General features: G+C 49.7%; 1 protein-coding gene across 7 annotated transcripts in view; it reads left to right on the top strand.

The window, feature by feature from the left end:
• Nucleotides 1–19,700: 19,700 nt before the first annotated feature.
• Nucleotides 19,701–22,676, top strand: part of CKAP5 (cytoskeleton associated protein 5) — a 46,114-nt gene continuing 43,138 nt past the window's right edge. For 5 of the 7 annotated variants that reach the window (XM_063438041.1, XM_063438040.1, XM_063438039.1 and 2 more), the window contains exon 1: nt 19,701–19,840. The gene's annotated coding sequence lies outside the window, so the exon portion shown is untranslated. The remainder of the gene's footprint in view (nt 19,841–22,676) is intronic. The other 2 variants (XM_063438043.1, XM_063438042.1) reach the window with 1 other exon arrangement.

Below are 22,676 nucleotides of genomic sequence, written 5' to 3'. Positions count from 1 at the left end.
GGTGCCATCCATGAGGGTTTGTCGGGCCCAGCGAGTCCGGTGGTAGTCCCAGTGGGTGCATGTGGCTTGATGCATCCGATAGGTCCCGTATGGTGATGACGGTGTCTCTGCGTGGTATCTGGAGTGATCGAGAATGGCTCCATCTGTAGCTGATGGTCTTCGTGCGTAGGAGGGAGGTAAGTGGTCGGAGCGACCGTCGCCAAGCAAGGGTTCTCCCTGACAGGTCAGCAAAGAAAGTTAAGGACATTCCCTCGAAGTTATAGGGAGTTTGCCCTCTGACTGACGCCATCACTGCCGCCCTGTCCCTGAGGGTCTGGAACTGCATCACTATGTCCCTGACGGCTGTGGCTGGTGCCTTAAGTGGCTTCTGTAGTCGGAAAGTGCCCTCCAGCGATATTGTTTTAGCCTGCTTTGGTGGAAGTATGGCTGTCAGGAGGCGCCTTGCGAAGTGTGGGAGTTCTTCTGGTGGCACCGTCTCCCCAACACCCCTTAGTTTTATGTTCTTCTGTCTCCTCTTGTCTTCAAGGGTGTCGAATCTGCTCTCATAAGTTGCGCTCTGTTTCGTGAGCTCTTCCACCTGTCGTGTTAGGACATTAATTTGTTGTGAGTGGGCTTGTGTTTTGTGCTCCATTTCTCCGAGGCGGCCTGTCAGGCCCCGCAGGTCCTCACGGATCAGGGCCACGTCCGCCGAGATTTTAGTGTGGAGATCTGCCATGATTTCCCTGATGGCCGTTAAGGTTACTAGGGCGGCATCGGGAGATCTTTGCAGAGGTGCTGCTTGTGTTGCCGGTTGCTGCGCCGTTGCCAGCGTGAGGTCATCGTCCCCTTCCTCCAACATTCCGTCGGAGAAGTCGGAGCAGCCGCCATGGAGAGACGCCATTGCAGACTCTTGGGCGCCATGTGCCTGCCGCCAGACGTCCCCGATGCTTCTCCCCTGCTGGGGTCGGTCAGGCTTAATTTTTTTCGTCTTCTTACCCATTAGTGAGTGTAAAACGTCTCTTAGGTGCCTTTTTTTGCAGGTCACCCCTATATTAAAGGTTAGTTTTCTCGTCGTTTAGCCGGAGCTCTGAGGCCGTGCGACTGTCCGCTTCGGTGGTTAGGCCACGACCCCCATGCTGTTTGTTTTATACTTAAATGTAAGTTATTAAAATACTTTTTAAATATACTCTGGAAGTGCACTACATTTTGTATATATTTTTCTCTTTTGAGCTATATATACCAATTCGCTGATGGATATGTGAGGAGGGACAACACAGTGGATATTGAAGAAAAAGATATCATTCAAGGCTGTTTTTACACCAAAATTTGTGAGTGACCAATTGTGATTGCACACTATTATTAGTCCCCACACAGTTATATTTGATTTGCATTTAGCAGATTATCCCCTATTCTATTTGTATATGTTTGGGGGGCAGAGCCTGACACTGAAACGGACGCCATTTCTCCCTGCTCCGACAGCGAATCCGCAATCTGCAAGATATCTTGGCATCCTGCCACTATCCGTCTCCGCACAGTCTGGGGAAACCCCTCTGAATCCCCAGATGCCCTTCATATACTCCTCGAAGCAACCAAAACCTAAACGCAAGTACGGGGCCTACTACAAGCCGGCTTACAGCGACCTCGAGCACCTCCTGAGAGTGGACCTAGTGGAGGACACGGCAGAGTTGTGGTTACCTCACACAGAGCCTACCAATCCATTCATGGGGCGCAGAAACCTCCGCCCGGCACCACAACAGAACAGCAGAATATCGGAGCTATGCTCCAGCAGCACACGCCAGCCAAGATGGCGGCCGCCGACAATCTGCCTCCACCAGGGGCTTCCCACAAGGCAGTACTGGCCACCCCTCAGCTGCAGAGCCCACCGGAGGACACACAACAGCAGCCCACAGCAACAGCTGGTAATACTGAACCTGCAACTAAGCATGACCTCCATATCCTATATACTATGCTCCAGGATATCCACAGCCTCCTCACTGCTGACCTGTCATTCCTAAAAACGTCCATGCAGAAGTTGACAGGCAGGATGGAGGCAACTGAAGCAGAAGTTAAGGAGCTCCGTCAGGACACCTCCACTATGCAGGCATCCATACTCCAATTACAAGCAGCCCAACAGGTACTATCATTGCAATTGTCGGCGCTAGAAGATAGATACCGCTGAATCCCCTCACCACCCGACTGCGGGCCGCAGGAGTGACTTACAGATGGGGGACACCGAGATCCCTCCTCGTCCCTCACAAGGGTGCTATGCACAAGCTGACAACAGGGACTGATGTTCCAGCGTTCCTCTCAGCACTGGGCATAAAGGATGTGACGGCAGCCCCAGCGGACCCAAGTCGCGCTCCAGGATGGGACCCGGACAACATTGTACCTTTTGTACCGAGACTTGCAGCCGACAGCTTGCCTGCCACCTGAAAGGCATTGGCACCACCAGCCACAACCCAAATCTACATAAGGAACTAACTGAGCCTGCAGCTTTGGACTGCAAAGTTTTAACGTTATAACCTTGCTTTTATGTTTATGTTTTAGCTTATTAGCCTCACCCACATGGTGACACAATAATGGGCCTGGGAAGCCTAGAAGTAGGGAACCCTGGCTTACCATATCTCACTCACACACTCGCTTAATAGTGCCATTAATGGTTCTGGTCCGGTTTCACAGTGCCATATATAGCAAGCTTCTGTACTGATATTTTTTTATCGATATTTGGCTCTAGAATGCTATTAAAATCACCTGCTATAATTATACGTCCCGTATTTATTCTGTCTATAATATCAAAGATTTTTTTCAAAGTTGGAATTGGATTTGTGGTAGATCTAGATTGACCAACGTATAAATAGTTTCATTAATTTTACATACAAGAACAATATATCTTCCCTTTCGGTCTATAACCTGGTGCTCTATTTGTACAAATACTTCTTTTGGGAATATTATAGGAACCCCACACTTTTTTTTTAATCTTTGTGAGATGCTTTGATTGTCTTGGGGAAATTTTTGCCTCCAAAATTGACTATCACATTGTCTCCAATGAGTTTCTTGGATTAATGCCACATTTATTTGTTCTTTTCTCATAAAATCATATAACATCGACCTTTGATATTGTGTATTCATACCCTGCACGTTGACTGAACACATTTTCAACATCCCCCCATGTACCGCCCTCCCGATCTCCCTTCGGCAACAGATGAATTCCTATACATACAACTACACAACAAACGTTTGTTACATTTTTTGTTTGTTTAAAGTGTATAAACGTAAACCATTGCATTTCCTGAGAAAAGGTAATGCTTGTTCAGTGTTCAGGTCTAAGCACCTAAACCACTTCATTAAAGTGCGAATTCAAAGTGGATTTCAATTTTTAGGCCAAAGCAGTTGAAAAGCAGGTGAACGTTCCACACAGAGATGCATTATGTGCATGCGCAATAGCCTCCCAGTGCTTTCCTAGGGGAAAGCATTGAATTGGCTGAGGTAATCAATTAATAGAACATGTACCAGTGTATACACCTCCCCAATGTGGTCACAGCAAAAGAAATGGGTAATATTACCAATATATAACTTGACTGTAATACAGACAGCGTAGAGCTTGATGGGGATATGGACTAAGACAAAAAAGAAATAAAAAACAACATAGTGCAAACTGTATAATGACTGATAGAAAGTAAATGAACATATGACTCTCACTCACATGCTCCAGAGCCTGGCTCTGTAGATCAGGCTCAGGGGTGCCAAATACTGGCTAGCGATCCAGATAATTCAAGTAGATGGGACTCCAGAAATGAGTACAAAATATTTATTGTATAAAAATATATTAAAATTATATTAAAAGTATATACATTACTGGGCACTATGGGGAGGGAACCCAAAACAATCAATGATGTAACATGAAACAAAATTGGAGTTCCACGTACCCCTATTACTATAGTAGCCCAGAGTGAAAGAAACACATAAAATAACAAATAACAAATGTTAATGCAAGCAGACGCGTTTCGGCTAGCAGCCTTCCTCCAGTGCGATGTGTACCATCAATTATGTAACAATGGAAAAATGGTTATGGCTTAGTGATACTCTAAGATCCCAAACCACTACATCTTACAGGGTTATTCACTAAGGTGAGAATTCAAAGACTATAGATCCTGTGTGACTGTTTAGGTCGCTCTGAAAAGGTGATTTCACTTAACTTTTTTCTTTCACTGTGACTAGCCCGCCTCCGGGGTCGAGATGATCCACTTTGATTACCCCAGCCAATTCAATGCTTTCCCCTAGGAAAGCACTGGGAGGCTATTGCGCATGCACATAATGCATCTCTGTGTGGAACGTTCACCTGCTTTTCAACTGCTTTGGCCTAAAAATTGAAAACCACTTCATTAAAGTGCGAATTCAAAGTGGATTTCAATTTTTAGGCCAAAGCAGTTGAAAAGCAGGTGAACGTTCCACACAGAGATGCATTATGTGCATGCACAATAGCCTCCCAGTGCTTTCCTAGGGGAAAGCATTGAATTGGCTGAGGTAATCAAAGTGGATCATCTCGACCCCGGAGGCGGGCTAGTCACAGTGAAAGAAAAAAGTTAAGTGAAATCACCTTTTCAGAGCGACCTAAACAGTCACACAGGATCTATAGTCTTTGAATTCTCACCTTAGTGAATAACCCTGTAAGATGTAGTGGTTTTGGATCTTAGAGTATCACTAAGCCATAACCATTTTTCCATTGTTACATAATTGATGGTACACATCGTACCCTGCACCCACACTCCGTTCTGATAGTGGCTTATAAGTGCAGCCCTTTGTAAAAGTCACCAGCCCCCTTAGCCTAAAAACAAGCTAGGATGTTTAAACATTAAATGTCTCTTTACAGGAAGTGTTTAGGAAGGCTGCTTAAGTCAAATGCATGGAGGTGTGACTAAGGCTGCATAAACAAAGTGATTAAACTCCTAAATGGCAGAAAATTGAGCAGTGAGACTGCAGGGGCACGATCTATACACCAAAACTGTTTCAATAAGCTAAAGTTTGGTGCTTATAGTTCCCCTTTAACCACCTCTCCCACACCTTGAAGTTCTGATGTTTGTACCTATAAAAGAGGAAGCAAAATGTATTTTATTGCTCAGTCTGTTTAAATTTGAATGTCTTGTATCCTGCTCTGTTAGAGCCTGCATGAGCCTCCTATGAGTGATTAAAGTTTACAGACATAAATGGATAGGGAAAGGTCATAGGTGGAACAATCGCTGGGGCCCACACAGTGAGGTGGCCCATCGTCAGAATCGCTTACCTCTTTCCTGAATCCCCTGGCATTCTCTGGGACACTGAACGCTCACATGCCAGGATATCTACCGTCCACGAATCGGGATCAGTATACGGACTGTCTATTTTGGTACAGCCTGCATGTTTGGGTTCCACGCCGAGCCTAACATTACAACAGGGCCTCTTGAAACCTGCAGACGTAGCAAAACAAATGGCAAAGGTGCAAGGATTGATGACTTTGATCACCGTATGGACCAATTCGACAAGGCCTTGCAAACCATTCTGACACGTACAGCTCATCTACAGCTGTAGGTTCAATCCATTGCTATATCAGCTCCACCAGTCACTCCTGTGCCTGTTACAGGAAACGTCCCTCTTCCTATTTACATGACACCCCCCGAGCATTATAATTGGGATCCTCTGTTATGTCATGGGTTCCTAAGCAAAACTGATATACATTTGGAAATGAACCCATGTTCATAGCCTACAGACAGGCCCAAGGTGGCTTTTCTAATTAACCATCTTACAGACAGAGCACTGGCTTGGGAAAATCCAATATGTGAGTCGAATACCTCTATGGAGCTTGACATTTCGTGCAGTGCGGCTGGCCCGATCATCGATGCCACTTCCCGAATGCGGCTTAGGGAAAATTATTTGGGGTGTGAGCGCCGAAGAAAGGCCTCTTAAAGAGACAGTTAATGGAGACTAGAGAAGGGGTTCTACATGAAGGTGGAGCTACAGTATGTGGACATGCCTCCCTATTTAAACTCTACTAACCCTTTACTCTTTACTCAGTTATAATGTGCTCCTGCTGTGTTCATACCTTCAGTGCCTGTCCTGTTTGCTTCCTTGATGGGCACGTGTCACCAGAGGCCCAGTCATGCACTGCGGCTCTTTAACAGTGCGACCGGGCCCCTCCCATACCGGCATCCTGAGAGGAAGGGAGAACTGGTTACCTTCTCCCAAATAACAGACACTGAGTATTGTGGGAAGGAGAGGAGGAGGCCGCGAACAGCTAGAGACAGCCATCAGAAGTCACCCCTGCACCCAAAAGGTGTAAAACTGGAGGGTGGCTAAAATTTTGATCAGCATGTGTGTCTATATATGTGTCTGTATGTGTATCTCTGTCAGCGTTTGTATCTGTCTACCTGTATTTATGACTGTGCTTGTATTGGTGTGTCTGTGAATCTGTATGTGTGTCAGTGTTTGCAACTGTGTCTATGCATCTGCATGAGTTTATCTGTGTGTGTCAGTGGGTGTATATGTGCATACATCTCAGCATTCAGATGTCAACACTACACACATATACACCCCTGTATTCAAACAAACATCAACACTACATACAAACACACCTCTTTAGTAAAACACCAGCATTACATATAAACACAGCCCTGCATTCAACAACTAACACAACACACAAATGCATCCCTTATTCAAACACCAACACTCAATACAAAAACCCCTACATTCATTTACACATGCTTCATATTATTATTATTAATATTATTGCCAGTTATATAGCGCCAACAGATTCTGTAGCGCTTACATACAAAGCGATGTTTACATTCAAACACACAAACATTGCTCAGTGCTAAACACAACCCTGCAAGGATGGGCATTGTTGTATTTGCACATTTTATGTGCTTACATTTTGCACTTACCATATGTGCTCTTTTTTGCACTTTATGCATATGGTCTATGTTCCTATACTTTGCACTTATGCATGTGGCCTTTGGCTCACGTTAAGCACTTTATGTCCCATGATTAAGATATACACCCCCCCTCCCCCCAACTCCTCTCTGTTGGTGTCCCCCAAGGTTCAGTCCTTGGTCCCCTACTGTTCTCCATCTATACTGCCTCCCTTGGTAAACTAATTACCTTCTTTGGCTTCCAATATCATTTCTATGCGGATGACACGCAAATCTATCTGTCCTCTCCTGATCTCTCCCCTCCCAATCTCTCCCCGTCCCTCTTGACTAGGGTCTCTGACTGCCTCTCTGCTATTTCTAACTGGATGGCTGCCCACTTCCTTAAACTAAACTTGTCAAAAACAGAACTTCTGGGGGGGCGGGGCCTGACCGACATGGTGGACGGTCGCAACTCGTGGGAGCTCCCATCGAACATACCTACCCAAGCGACTTGCAGGGGCTCCCACCGCACGAGAATCGACCCAAACAGAGTCTTGCCAATCGCAGACGACGGCTGGAGTGTCCCGACTCGGAAGGAAGGGATGCCGACTGTCGGCAACGGGGCGGAGCGGCTACGGCCTAGCAGGGGCTACGGGCGGGAGATTCGGCCGGTCTCCCAACCCCTACCTCTTATGCCTAAAAGCCCACGCAGGGTCCTGCTTCCCCCCCACAGGACCGGGGGGGGGGATATCCCGGTCCAACACACACAGCATGGATCTGGTACTGACCTAATTACAGGTGACCAACATGGCCGACAGGAGATAGCTGTGACGAACGCCACAAGGGCACCCGACAAAGCAGCAGACATGATGGGATATGATTCCAGATTGGATAAACTCTTCAGAGATTTGTGGCACAAACTGGAAGCGCTGATACTCCGTCCAGCTCGAACCCACCCGACTACCAGCTTCCCGCCTAAACGTCAGCCTGACTCGCTGCATATACACACACAGAAGGGTAAAAAGCCGTTCAAAACCCGGACCGGAAAACCCAGCTCACTCCAAGCGACCCCAACTAGACCTAAGGATTCCTCTCCGGGCCCAAGGCTACACCCACAGCGGCTAAGCAGCGAGGTTTATTCACGGCGACCCACAAACCAACGCCTCCGCTGCCTAATGGAGGCTACCACGGCAGGCCGTCCATATCGCCTTCCCAGGCCGAAGACCACGTGGAGTAAAACTCCAATACAACGACCACATCGCCGGAGGCTTGTCCGCCGCTGGCGGCGACGTACCACCCAAGCCCCACCTGGCGCCCGACAAAGGGACGACCCGGCCTCACTGAGCAACCGAGTCGGTGGATCAAAGGTGCAGGCCTTCATCACGACCTGGGGCCGGAAGACGGCCGCTGCCAAACAGCACCTTGCCGCATACTTGGGGCCTCTATGCGATGACAGCGCCACCAAGTCCACTATACCAACCTGCGCTGTGACTTTTCCCAGCAGTGGAATAGGCTGAAATAACCCCCCAAAACTAGAGTCCCGCCAGCAACACTTCCAACCGGAGGCAACTGGGAACCTAGCCGGAACAGCCCGCATGAACTCTCCTTGCTGGACTTTGACACACAGATAAGCGTACCATACTGCTCACAGACATAATTTTACCAACATGACCATGTAGAGCTCTGCTTTAAATTTTACTGCTATATTACTGTTAGATGGGCACAACACCACGGGTATAAGAGGGGTAGGTAATGTTATACACTCCTGTTTTTTTTTCCGTATAATTACGTACACTGACCCCTGGAACATAGCCGGTAAACGACATGCACACTAAGCCTTAGAACGCGCCATGTTGGCACACAGTTTAGCCTTAAGCACCCAGTCACCCTATCTATGCTAAGTTGCAAAGCTAATACAAGCATACACGCCACGACTGATATGCACAGATATGTAGTAAGCCTGTGGTTACGATGCTACGTTACTCTCACTACTGACCGCTCAACTGCACTCCTTACTCTTTATTCTGTACCCTGTATTATAATTGCCTCAATAAAAGAAAGATTGACAAAAAAAAACAAAACAGAACTTCTGGTCTTTCCTCCCTCAAGTGTTGCTACTCCTGTTTCTATCTCCCTCTACCTAGCAGGCTTGCTGCCTAGTTGTTCTCTATGACTCCGACCTCTCCTTCACCCCCCCCATGTCCAGTCTATCGCTAAATCCTGCCGCTTCCATCTCAAAAATATTGCGCGCATCCGCCCCTACTTAACGCCAGATGCGACTAAGGTGCTGGTCCATGCCACGGTCCTCTCTCGCCTTGACTACTGCAATCTGCTTCTAAGTGGTCTTGCCTGCTCACAACTTGCCCCATTACAGTCCATAATGAATGCGGCGGTGAGGCTCATCTTCCTGTCTACCCTCACCTCCCACCCCTCACCTGCATTGGCTTCCTGTAAGACATAGGGCTCAATATAAAATTCTGGTTCTTGCTTTCAAATCTCTACATGATGCTGCCCCCACCTATCTATCCTCCCTTATACACAGTATGTCCCGTCTAGGACCATGCGCTCTGCCGAAGACCTACGTCTATCCTCTGGCCATACTCCCAGCTCTGATGCTCGCCTTCAAGACTTCTCCAGGGCTGCACCGTTACTGTGGAACTCCCTTCCCCGTTAGACGCTCATCCAGTCTCCATAAAAGCGTATCAATTAAAGTGGTAATGGCTCCCAACTGATATTTAAAAGAAAAAAAAAAGAAAAATATCCCCACACCTAGTCTTCATTGAATACTATTCTACCTATTTCCCTAATACTATCCTTACCTTTTGTGTCACTATACCCACTCGCTCTAGCATGTAAACTCATTGAGCAGGGCCCTCAATCCCTCTGTTACTGTGTCACTATACCCCACTCCCTCTAACATGTAACCTCACTGAGCAGGGAACTCAATCCCTCTGTTACTGTGTCACTATACCCCACTGCCTCTAGCATGTAAGCTCACTGAGCAGGGCTCTCAATCCCTCTGTTACTGTGTCACTATACACCACTCCCTCTAACATGTAAACTCATTGAGCAGGGCCCTCAATCCCTCTGTTACTGTGTCACTATACACCACTCCCTCTAACATGTAAACTCACTGAGCAGGGCCATCAATCCCTCTGTTACTATGTCAGTATACCCCACTCCCTCTAACATGTAAACTCACTGAGCAGGGCCCTCAATCCCTCTGTTACTGTGTCACTATACCCCACTCCCTCTAGCATGTAAACTCACTGAGCAGGTCCTCAATCCCTCTGTTCCTGTGTCACTATACCCCACTCCCTCTAGCATGTAAACTCACTGAGCAGGCCCTCAATCCCTCTGTTACTGTGTCACTATACCCCACTCCCTCTAGCATGTAAACTCACTGAGCAGGGCCCTCAATCCCTCTGTTACTGTCACTATACCCCACTCCCTCTAGCATGTAAACTCACTGAGCAGGGCCATCAATCCCTCTGTTACTGTGTCACTATACCCCACTCCCTCTAGCATGTAAACTCACTGAGCAGGGCCCTCAATCCCTCTGTTACTGTCACTATACCCCACTCCCTCTAGCATGTAAACTCACTGAGCAGGGCCATCAATCCCTCTGTTACTGTGTCACTATACCCCACTCCCTCTAGCATGTAAACTCACTGAGCAGGGCCCTCAATCCCTCTGTTACTGTGTCACTATACCCCACTCCCTCTAACATGTAAACTCACTGAGCAGGGCCATCAATCCCTCTGTTATTGTGTCACTATACCCCACTCCCTCTAACATGTAAACTCACTGAGCAGGCCCTCAATCCCTCTGTTCCTGTGTCACTATACCCCACTCCCTCTAGCATGTAAACTCACTGAGCAGGCCCGCAATCCCTCTGTTACTGTGTCACTATACCCCACTCCCTCTAGCATGTAAACTCACTGAGCAGGCCCTCAATCCCTCTGTTCCTGTGTGTCAAACATGTCTGGATTCAATTCCATGTTTGTTAGTCCACCCATTGTAAAGCGCTGCGGAATGTGTTGCCGCTATATAAAAAAAAAAAATATATATATATATATATATATATATATATATATATATATATATTTGCACTATATAGATATACACAGGTAGAGTGGTTTAATAGAAATAAATTTTTTTTAAATTTAGATTGGGGTTAAATTATGTATTTTAAGGCTGTAAATTGGTAGTAATGAGGAAGGATTGTATTCTCAAGTATTAGGGAATTGTGGTATTAAGTATAGATTGGAAAGCTTACACTGGAAGTACATTTTTTTATAGATTACTGCTGGATTTTCTGTTCAGAAGCCAACCGGGTTTCATTGTCCTGGTACGTACACGGTACAGTGACAAGAAAGCTGAATCTGAATCATAAATCTCCGTCTGACAGGGCATTGTGGTAGTTGTATGTCAGATGGGGATTTACCTATTGGCCCCCCAACTGTTTTGATCCAGGGCCCTTTCTATGTTAGTTCCGCCATTGGGGAAGGTGATAGGTGTGAATAGGGGAAATGTATTGATACTTACCGTAAATTCCCTTTTCCCGGCTATTATTCATGGCAGCATTTAACATATGGGTTAGCTCCACCCTCCAGCCAATAGGACAGGAAAACCAATTAAAGAATTCAATTATCCCTGAGGTATAAGAGATCCCAGAAGACTAGGTTCCTCAGTCTAGTAGCAAGCTGATCCGACATAATAAAAAAATGGGTGGGAAACCCAAATGCTGCCATGAATAATAGCCAGGAAAAGAAAATTACGGTAAGTATGAATACATTTTCCCTATTCCTGGCTAATCATGGCAGCATTTAACATATGGGGAATACCCAAGCAGTAAATACCACAGCGAGGGAATAGATGCTCAGAAATTTTTATTTGCTTTGAGAAGAACAAGAATTTAGGACCGAAAGGCCAAATTGCAGATTAGAATCTGAAGAAACATCCAGTTTGTAATTACTAATAAACGTCCCTATAGAAGACCAATTAGCAGCTTTGCAAATGCTCTCTGGTGATACTCTGGACTCTGCAGCCCATGAAGTGGCAATCGATCTGGTAGAGTGTGCCCTTATATTATTTGGAACAGGAACTCCTCGGACCTTATAAGCTCTCAAAATAGAGGAGACAGTCCAGGAACAGAGAGTAGAAACAGAGGCCGCTTACCCTTACGGGAGCCCCAAGGGACAACGAAGAGTTGAGAAGACTCCTCCATGCCTTAGTCTGTTGAATGTAAGTCAAAAAAATAGCTATAGACAGGCAGGTAGGTAGGTAGCTGTAAAATAGCTATAGACAGGCAGGTAGGTAGCTGTAAAATAGCTATAGACAGGCAGGTAGGTAGCTGTAAAATAGCTATAGACAGGCAGGTAGGTAGCTGTAAAATAGCTATAGACAGGCAGGTAGGTAGCTGTAAAATAGCTATAGACAGGCAGGTAGGTAGCTGTAAGATAGCTATAGACAGGCAGGTAGGTAGCTGTAAGATAGCTATAGACAGACAGGTAGGTAGGTAGCTGTAAGATAGCTATAGACAGACAGGTAGGTAGGTAGCTGTAAGATAGCTATAGACAGACAGGTAGGTAGGTAGCTGTAAGATAGCTATAGACAGACAGGTAGGTAGGTAGCTGTAAGATAGCTATAGACAGCCAGGTAGGTAGGTAGCTGTAAGATAGCTATAGACAGCCAGGTAGGTAGCTGTAAAATAGCTATAGACAGCCAGGTAGGTAGCTGTAAAATAGCTATAGACAGCCAGGTAGGTAGCTGTAAAATAGCTATAGACAGCCAGGTAGGTAGCTGTAAGATAGCTATAGACAGGCAGGTAGGTAGCTATAGACAGGCAGGTAGGTAGCTGTAAGATAACTATAGACAGGCAGGTAGGTAGCTGTAAGATAGCTATAGACAGGCAGGTAGGTAGCTGTAAGATAGCTATAGACAGGCAGGTAGGTAGCTGTAAGATAGCTATAGACAGGCAGGTAGGTAGCTGTAAGATAGCTATAGACAGACAGGTAGGTAGCTGTAAGATAGCTATAGACAGACAGGTAGGTAGCTGTAAGATAGCTATAGACAGACAGGTAGGTAGCTGTAAGATAGCTATAGACAGACAGGTAGGTAGGTAGGTAGCTGTAAGATAGCTATAGACAGCCAGGTAGGTAGCTGTAAAATAGCTATAGACAGGCAGGTAGGTAGCTGTAAGATAGCTATAGACAGGCAGGTAGGTAGCTGTAAGATAACTATAGACAGGCAGGTAGGTAGCTGTAAGATAGCTATAGACAGGCAGGTAGGTAGCTGTAAGATAGCTATAGACAGACAGGTAGGTAGCTGTAAGATAGCTATAGACAGACAGGTAGGTAGGTAGGTAGCTGTAAGATAGCTATAGACAGCCAGGTAGGTAGCTGTAAAATAGCTATAGACAGGCAGGTAGGTAGCTGTAAGATAGCTATAGACAGGCAGGTAGGTAGCTGTAAGATAGCTATAGACAGGCAGGTATGTAGCTGTAAGATAGCTATAGACAGGCAGGTAGGTAGCTGTAAGATAGCTATAGACAGGCAGGTAGGTAGGTAGCTGTGAGATAGCTATAGACAGCCAGGTAGGTAGGTAGCTGTAAGATAGCTATAGACAGCCAGGTAGGTAGGTAGCTGTAAGATAGCTATAGACAGCCAGGTAGGTAGGTAGCTGTAAGATAGCTATAGACAGCCAGGTAGGTAGGTAGGTAGCTGTAAGATAGCTATAGACAGCCAGGTAGGTAGGTAGCTGTAAGATAGCTATAGACAGCCAGGTAGGTAGGTAGCTGTAAGATAGCTATAGACAGCCAGGTTGGTAGGTAGCTGTAAGATAGCTATAGACAGCCAGGTAGGTAGCTGTAAGATAGCTATAGACAGGCAGGTAGGTAGGTAGCTGTAAGATAGCTACAGACAGGTAGGTAGGTAGCTGTAAGATAGCTATAGACAGCCAGGTAGGTAGGTAGGTAGGTATATAGCGGCGGTAGGTCGTTATAGTGCGGTAGGTGGTTATAGTCCGGCAGTGCGGTAGGTCCCCCCCAGCTCCTGCTGTTGTTAAATCCCTACAGACAGACCCCGCCCACTTGTTTGAACGGTCCAATCAGAGCGCGGCTGTTGCGGTTACCCCGGAGCCAATCAGGATTGAGAATACTGCCCGGTCAGACAGTTCAAACGGCCGGAGTCTGGCATCCCGAGCCGCTGGCTGACAGGAGCTGAGACGGGGAGACAGGTACCGCGAGCCCCGGGGAGAGGGAGCCGAGACAGGTACCGCGGGTACGGGGTTCTTGGGGGTGCAGGGCCGGGATATTGGGGGGCTCTATGAATGTGACACCATCTGGGATTTCCTGGCAGCGATTTGATGTGGGGGTTACTGTACTTGAGCCTCAATATATGAGGCTGTGATCGTGGGGGGCCCCTGTGGTGGTGGTGGGGCCTCTGGGGTGTGCAGTGATGGTGGTGGGGGGCCTCTGGGGTGTGCAGTGATGGTGGTGGGGGGGCCTCTGGGGTGTGCAGTGATGGTGGTGGGGGGGCCTCTGGGGTGTGCAGTGATGGTGGTGGGGGGGCCTCTGGGGTGTGCAGTGATGGTGGTGGGGGGGCCTCTGGGGTGTGCAGTGATGGTGGTGGTGGGGCCTCTGGGGTGTGCAGTGATGGTGGTGGGGGGGCCTCTGGGGTGTGCAGTGGTGGGGGGGCCTCTGGGGTGTGCAGTGATGGTGGTGGGGGGGCCTCTGGGGTGTGCAGTGATGGTGGTGGGGGGGCCTCTGGGGTGTGCAGTGATGGTGGTGGGGGGGCCTCTGGGGTGTGCAGTGATGGTGGTGGGGGGGCCTCTGGGGTGTGCAGTGATGGTGGTGGGGGGGCTTCTGGGATGTGCAGTGATGGTGGTGGGGGGCCCCCTGTGGTGTGCAGTGATGGTGGTGGGGGGCCCCCTGTGGTGTGCAGTGATGGTGGTGGGGGGCCCCCTGTGGTGTGCAGTGATGGTGGTGGGGGGGCCTCTGAGGTGTGCAGTGATGGTGGTGGGGGGCCCCCTGTGGTGTGCAGTGATGGTGGTGGGGGGGCCTCTGAGGTGTGCAGGGGGGGGCCCTGGGGTGTGCAGTGGTGGTGGGGGGGGGGGCCCTGGGATGTGCAGTGGTGGTGGTGGTGGGTCCCTGGGATGTGCAGTGGTGGTGGTGGTGGGTCCCTGGGATGTGCAGTGATGGTGGTGGTGGGTCCCTGGGATGTGCAGTGATGGTGGTGGTGGGTCCCTGGGATGTGCAGTGATGGTGGTGGTGGGTCCCTGGGATGTGCAGTGATGGTGGTGGTGGGCCCCTGGGGTGTGCATTGGTGGTGGGGGGGGGGCCCTGGGGTGTGCAGGGGGGGGGGCCCTGGGGTGTGCAGTGGTGGTGGTGGGTCCCTGGGATGTGCAGTGATGGTGGTGGTGGTGGGTCCCTGGGATGTGCAGTGATGGTGGTGGTGGGGGGTCCCTGGGGTGTGCAGTGATGGTGGTGGTGGGGGGTCCCTGGGGTGTGCAGTGATGGTGGTGGTGGGGGGTCCCTGGGGTGTGCAGTGATGGTGGTGGTGGGGGGTCCCTGGGGTGTGCAGTGATGGTGGTGGTGGGGGGTCCCTGGGGTGTGCAGTGATGGTGGTGGTGGGGGGTCCCTGGGGTGTGCAGTGATGGTGGTGGTGGGGGGTCCCTGGGGTGTGCAGTGATGGTGGTGGTGGGGGGTCCCTGGGGTGTGCAGTGATGGTGGTGGTGGGGGGTCCCTGGGGTGTGCAGTGATGGTGGTGGTGGGGGGTCCCTGGGGTGTGCAGTGATGGTGGTGGTGGGGGGTCCCTGGGGTGTGCAGTGATGGTGGTGGTGGGGGGTCCCTGGGGTGTGCAGTGATGGTGGTGGTGGGGGGGCCCTGGGGTGTGCAGTGATGGTGGTGGTGGGGGGGGCCCTGGGGTGTGCAGTGATGGTGGTGGGGGGGGGGGCCCTGGGGTGTGCAGTGATGGTGGTGGGGGGGGGGGCCCTGGGGTGTGCAGTGATGGTGGTGGGGGGGGGGCCCTGGGGTGTGCAGTGATGGTGGTGGGGGGGGGGGCCCTGGGGTGTGCAGTGATGGTGGTGGGGGGGGGGGCCCCTGGGGTGTGCAGTGGTGGGGGGGGGCCCCTGGGGTGTGCAGTGGTGGGGGGGGGGGCCCTGGGGTGTGCAGTGGTGGGGGGGGGGCCCTGGGGTGTGCAGTGGTGGGGGGGGGCCCTGGGGTGTGCAGTGGTGGGGGGGGGGCCCTGGGGTGTGCAGTGATGGTGGTGGGGGGGGGGCCCTGGGGTGTGCAGTGATGGTGGTGGGGGGGGGCCCTGGGGTGTGCAGTGATGGTGGTGGGGGGGACCTGGGGTGTGCAGTGATGGTGGGGGGGGGAGGGACCTGGGGTGTGCAGTGATGTGGGGGTGGGGGGCTTATACTCTTTTTGTAACACCCACCTCTGGCCACCCTTTGCTCCGCCTCCTGTCTTTTGACTTGCTCCTGCTTGGGGATACATTGACGTTGGCAATCTGCCTTCATTGCCCCTTTTTCGTTGTTGTTACACCGCTCCTAAACGAACTAGTCAGTCGCAGAAGCGCTGGCTAAGGAGTTTCCATAGCAACCATAGCACATGTTGTTGTTGCTATGCTTGGGAGAGAAGGATGGCGTCCTGTAGGAATCTGTTCTGCACTCCCTTGTCCATCAATGCCTCAGCGTTCTTAAAGGACCGCTAAAGGCACCCAGACCACTTCAGCTCAATGAAATGGTCTGGGTACCGGTCCCTCTAGTTTTAACCCTGCAGCTGAAAACATAGCAGTTTCAGAGATGTTTCATTGAGGGTTAATCCAGCCACCAGTGGCTGTCTCACTGACAGCCGCTAGAGGCACTTACGCAATTCTCACTGTGAAAATCAGTGGGAAAACGCTGGATGTCCATAGGAAAGGATTGAGTAATGCTTTCCTATGGGCGGTTTGAATGCGTGTGTGGCATGTGCCGTGAATGCGCATTCTAAGTGGCTGAAGGGGTTTTAACCCTTGGGGATCTCTCCTCCCTTTACCGTCGACGGCTCCGAATGCGCATGCACGCATTCAAACCGCCCATAGAAGAGCATTATTCAATGCTTTTTTATGGACGTCCAGCGTCTTCTCACTGATTTTCAGTTAGAATCGTGGAAGCGCCTCTAGCGGTTGTCAGTGAGACAGCCATTAGAGGCTGGATTAACCCTCAGGGTTTTTTACACCTTCAGTCCAATGGAAGGGTAGCCATGAGGGTGGGGGGAACCTAAAGTCTTTATAGTGCCAAGAAAACGAGTTTGTTTGTTTTCCTGGTACTATAGTGGTCCTTTAAAAGCTGGGAGAAAGCCTATTTTTATTAGGATTTTCTAGCAAAACTGCTAGCACAATGTACAGATCGAATTATGGGCTTAGTATAATGAGCATAAGTTGTTTGGGGCATGGCAGATCCTTTAACAACGTAAAGACGTCCGATGTCTTTAAAGGACCACTATAGGCCCCCAGACCACTTCAGCTTAATGAAGTGGTCTGGGTGCCAGGTCCATCTTGGATTAACCCTTTCTGCTGTAAACATAGCTGTTTCAGAGAATTTTTTTTTTTTTTAAATCTAGTCATCCAGACCACCTTATCTAAATGAAGTGGTCTGGATGCAGTGTTCCTGTCCCCTTAACCCTACAATGTAAGATATTGCAGTTCATGAGTCACTTGTGGGAAGTGCATGTTGGCATATCTCCAATATTTCAAATGGGCATAGTGTGACATTTTAAATGGACACTCTGTGGCACCAATACTACTTTAATGCATTGATTTAGTTTTGGACTTATTAATATGCTATATTTTTGCATGCTCAAATCTAAATGTTTTGTAGATTGCTGCACATAAGCCTGCCTCTTTATCCACGCCACCCTCACTCAAGAAATATACTTCCTTATCAAATGTACAGCTCAGCCACTGACAATACTGAATGATCTGAACAATAAAACCACCTGTATTGGAAGTAAAGGACAGCTAGGAAAACGTATAGTAGGATATCACTACATGTTTGTAGTTTCTCTGACTGTCTGCAGGCAGGTTGTAAATTAAAGGACCACTCTAGGCACCCAGACCACTTCAGCTTAATGAGGTGGTCTGGGTGCCAGGTCCTTCTAGGGTTAACCCATTTTTTCATAAACATAGCAGTTTCAGAGAAACTGCTATGTTTATGAATGGGTTAAGCCTTCCCCCTATGTCCTCTAGTGGCTGTCTCATTGACAGCCGCTAGAGGCGCTTGCGTGCTTCTCACTGTGATTTTCACAGTGAGAGCACGCCAGCGTCCATAGGAAAGCATTATGAATGCTTTCCTATGTGACCGGCTGAATGCGCGCGCAGCTCTTGCCGCGCGTGCGCATTCAGCCGATGGGGAGGAGAAGAGGCGGATCGGAGGAGGAGAGCAGGAGGAGATCTCTCCGCCCAGCGATGGAAAAAGGTAAGATTTAACCCCTTTCCACTTTCCAGAGCCGGGCGGGAGGGGGCACCCTCAGGGCACTCTAGTGCCAGGAAAACGAGTATGTTTTCCTGGCACTAGAGTGGTCCTTTAAGTCACTAACTCGGTGCTGTGAGGCTGATTTAAAAAAAAAAAAAAGGGGGGAAAAATAAAATTACCGATAAAGCCAAAATCTATCAAACGCGTTAATGTTGTCATGGTGCCTTGATATTTTTTTTTTTTTTTTCTTCGAACATTGTCGGGGTGGGGGGGTAGGGACGTGACTGTTCTAAGGCATTTTATTGGACATCCTTATAACAATTTATGCTACTGAAATGTATTTTAGAACAAGAACAATGTATTTACAGACTGATTTCTAAACACATTGTATTGCAGTTTAAAGACATTACTGTAAGTATTATTGATGTAAAGCGTTTGTACACTCACTTCAACTAATATGGAACTTTGAGAAGAGGGACAGTAGGATAGAAAAATTGGTCAGAGGATTTTGGTCCCAAAATAGGGATTGCTATTCCTAGATCAGAACACTTGGGAGGTAGGCATTGGTTGGCATAGCTGAGGATAGTAAGTTAACCTTGTGACCAGTCTGACTTTACCAATCTGGTTGGCAACTTGTTTGTCTACTTGTCAGTTAGTTACAGATGTGGTATATCCACTTTTTAATTGGGTATGCCTTGCTTTTGGGCATCTGCCTCTCGTGAGACCGTTCTCGATCATGCCAGCTCATATAACCAACATCTCAGACCTGGGAGTTGGGTGTTGCCTTATTGGAATGGCATAACAACTCTCAGCCTATTGCTGGTTACCTTCCAGATGGAGATACAGCCATTGTGTATATCTTGTTTGGGTGTGACATGTTAATGGACACTTGGAGCAATTGTCAGGTCATGTGACCACCTGATATTTGGGGGTTGGCACCCTATTTGGATCTGCATTAATACTCCCAGCACACTCAGCCAGCTGCTGATTATCTGCCAGTTGTATTGACAGGTGTGGCATTATTCCATGTGTGGGTGTGACTGGTTGGATCCTGGAGCCATGCCTTCATGCCAGGTCATGTGCCCAGCTCCCATTATTTATTTATAGGTGCTGATGACTCAGATTTGGGAATGTTGGCCTGGCTAGGCCAGCCATGGAAAGCTAAACCCCTGGATTGCTGTGTTATGGCACCCCTGCCATGCTGCTGTCATTTTAATGTGTTCCTATAACTGGAAATTATTGATTTCTAAGGATTGCATGGATTCTCCTGACAGTGGGTGTGACCTCAACTGGGCGGGGCCTCGTCCCGTTCTGAAGGCCGTGCCTGAGCTGTGTTGATGCTTGGCTTCTCTGATTGGCTGCGCTCGCCGGAAAGGGCGGGTTTTTCTTCCTAGCAGTGACATCATTGGCTGAGCCGCACAGATGCTGTCGGTCTGAGCAACGAGAAGATGCGCCCCGAGCCATTGTGTGAGGCGGACTGAGAGGAGGGGGAGCCTGCCGGGGTCTGTACACCTACACCCGAGGTAAAGCAGCCCCAGGGAGGGGGTCAGAGTGCGGGGACCTGGTCCTACATGGAGTCACTGCCTGATCCGGTTCTCCCAGGCCTGGCTATAGCAACCCAGCCTGGCTGTCAGTCTGTACCCCGTATAGTCACAGCCTGGCTATAGCAACCCAGCCTGGCTGTCAGTCTGCTCCATTATAGTCACAGCCTGGCTATAGCAACCCCAGCCTGGCTGTCAGTCTGCTCCATTATAGCCACAGCCTGGCTATAGCAACCCAGCCTGGCTGTCAGTCTGTACTCAGTATAGTCACAGCCTGGCTATAGCAACCCCAGCCTGGCTGTCAGTCTGTACTCGGTATAGTCACAGCCTGGCCATACAACCCCAGCCTGGCTGTCAGTCTGCTCCATTATAGTCACAGCCTGGCTATAGCAACCCAGCCTGGCTGTCAGTCTGCTCCATTATAGTCACAGCCTGGCTATAGCAACCCCAGCCTGGCTGTCAGTCTGCTCCATTATAGTCACAGCCTGGCTATAGCAACCCCAGCCTGGCTGTCAGTCTGCTCCATTATAGTCACAGCCTGGCTATAGCAACCCCAGCCTGGCTGTCAGTCTGTACTCGGTATAGTCACAGCCTGGCCATACAACCCCAGCCTGGCTGTCAGTCTGCTCCATTATAGTCACAGCCTGGCTATAGCAACCCCAGCCTGGCTGTCAGTCTGTACTCGGTATAGTCACAGCCTGGCCATACAACCCCAGCCTGGCTGTCAGTCTGCTCCATTATAGTCACAGCCTGGCTATAGCAACCCCAGCCTGGCTGTCAGTCTGTACTCGGTATAGTCACAGCCTGGCCATACAACCCCAGCCTGGCTGTCAGTCTGCTCCATTATAGTCACAGCCTGGCTATAGCAACCCCAGCCTGGCTGTCAGTCTGTACTCGGTATAGTCACAGCCTGGCCATACAACCCCAGCCTGGCTGTCAGTCTGCTCCATTATAGTCACAGCCTGGCTATAGCAACCCAGCCTGGCTGTCAGTCTGCTCCATTATAGTCACAGCCTGGCTATAGCAACCCAGCCTGGCTGTCAGTCTGCTCCATTATAGTCACAGCCTGGCTATAGCAACCCCAGCCTGGCTGTCAGTCTGCTCCATTATAGTCACAGCCTGGCTATAGCAACCCAGCCTGGCTGTCAGTCTGTACTCAGTATAGTCACAGCCTGGCTATAGCAACCCCAGCCTGGCTGTCAGTCTGTACTCGGTATAGTCACAGCCTGGCCATACAACCCCAGCCTGGCTGTCAGTCTGCTCCATTATAGTCACAGCCTGGCTATAGCAACCCCAGCCTGGCTGTCAGTCTGCTCCATTATAGTCACAGCCTGGCTATAGCAACCCAGCCTGGCTGTCAGTCTGCTCCATTATAGTCACAGCCTGGCTATAGCAACCCCAGCCTGGCTGTCAGTCTGTACTCGGTATAGTCACAGCCTGGCCATACAACCCCAGCCTGGCTGTCAGTCTGCTCCATTATAGTCACAGCCTGGCTATAGCAACCCAGCCTGGCTGTCAGTCTGTACTCGGTATAGTCACAGCCTGGCCATACAACCCCAGCCTGGCTGTCAGTCTGCTCCATTATAGTCACAGCCTGGCTATAGCAACCCCAGCCTGGCTGTCAGTCTGCTCCATTATAGTCACAGCCTGGCTATAGCAACCCCAGCCTGGCTGTCAGTCTGCTCCATTATAATCACAGCCTGGCTATAGCAACCCCAGCCTGGCTGTCAGTCTGCTCCATTATAATCACAGCCTGGCTATAGCAACCCCAGCCTGGCTGTCAGTCTGTGCTCCATTAGTCACAGCCTGGCTATAGTAACCCCAGCCTGGCTGTCAGTCTGTGCTCCATTATAGTCACAGCCTGGCTATAGCAACCCCAGCCTGGCTGTCAGTCTGTACTCCGTATAATCACAGCCTGGCTATAGCAACCCCAGCCTGGCTGTCAGTCTGCTCCATTATATCCACAGCCTGGCCATAGCAACCACAGCCTGGCTATAGTAACCCCAGCCTGGCTGTCAGTCTGCTCCATTATAGCCACAGCCTGGCTAAAGCAACCCTGCCTGGCTGTCAGTCTGTGCTCCATTATAGTCACAGCCTGGCTATAGCAACCCCAGCCTGGCTGTCAGTCTGCTCCATTATAGTCACAGCCTGGCTAAAGCAAACCCAGCCTGGCTGTCAGTCTGTGCTCCATTATAGTCACAGCCTGGCTATAGCAACCCCAGCCTGGCTGTCAGTCTGTACTCAGTATAGTCACAGCCTGGCTATAGCAACCCCAGCCTGGCTGTCAGTCTGCTCCATTATATCCACAGCCTGGCCATAGCAACCCCAACCTGGCGGTCAGTCTGCTCCATTATAGTCACAGCCTGGCCATAGCAACCCCAACCTGGCTGTCAGTCTCTGCTCCATTATAGTCACATCCTGGCTATAGCAACCCCAGCCTGGCTGTCAGTCTGTGCTCCATTATAGTCACAGCCTGGCTATAGCAACCCCAGCCTGGCTGTCAGTCTGTGCTCCATTATAGTCACAGCCTGGCTATAGCAACCCCAGCCTGGCTGTCAGTCTGTACTCAGTATAATCACAGCCTGGCTATAGCAACCCCAGCCTGGCTGTCAGTCTGCTCCATTATATCCACAGCCTGGCCATAGCAACCACAGCCTGGCTATAGCAACCCCAGCCTGGCTGTCAGTCTGCTCCATTATAGCCACAGCCTGGCTAAAGCAACCCTGCCTGGCTGTCAGTCTGTGCTCCATTATAGTCACAGCCTGGCTATAGCAACCCCAGCCTGGCTGTCAGTCTGCTCCATTATAGTCACAGCCTG

The sequence above is a fragment of the Pelobates fuscus genome, chromosome 12, assembly GCF_036172605.1.
Source record: "Pelobates fuscus isolate aPelFus1 chromosome 12, aPelFus1.pri, whole genome shotgun sequence".
NCBI classification, from domain to species: Eukaryota; Metazoa; Chordata; class Amphibia; order Anura; family Pelobatidae; genus Pelobates; species Pelobates fuscus.
Note: the sequence above shows the minus strand (reverse complement) of the source record. Positions and strands in the feature narration are given on the sequence as shown.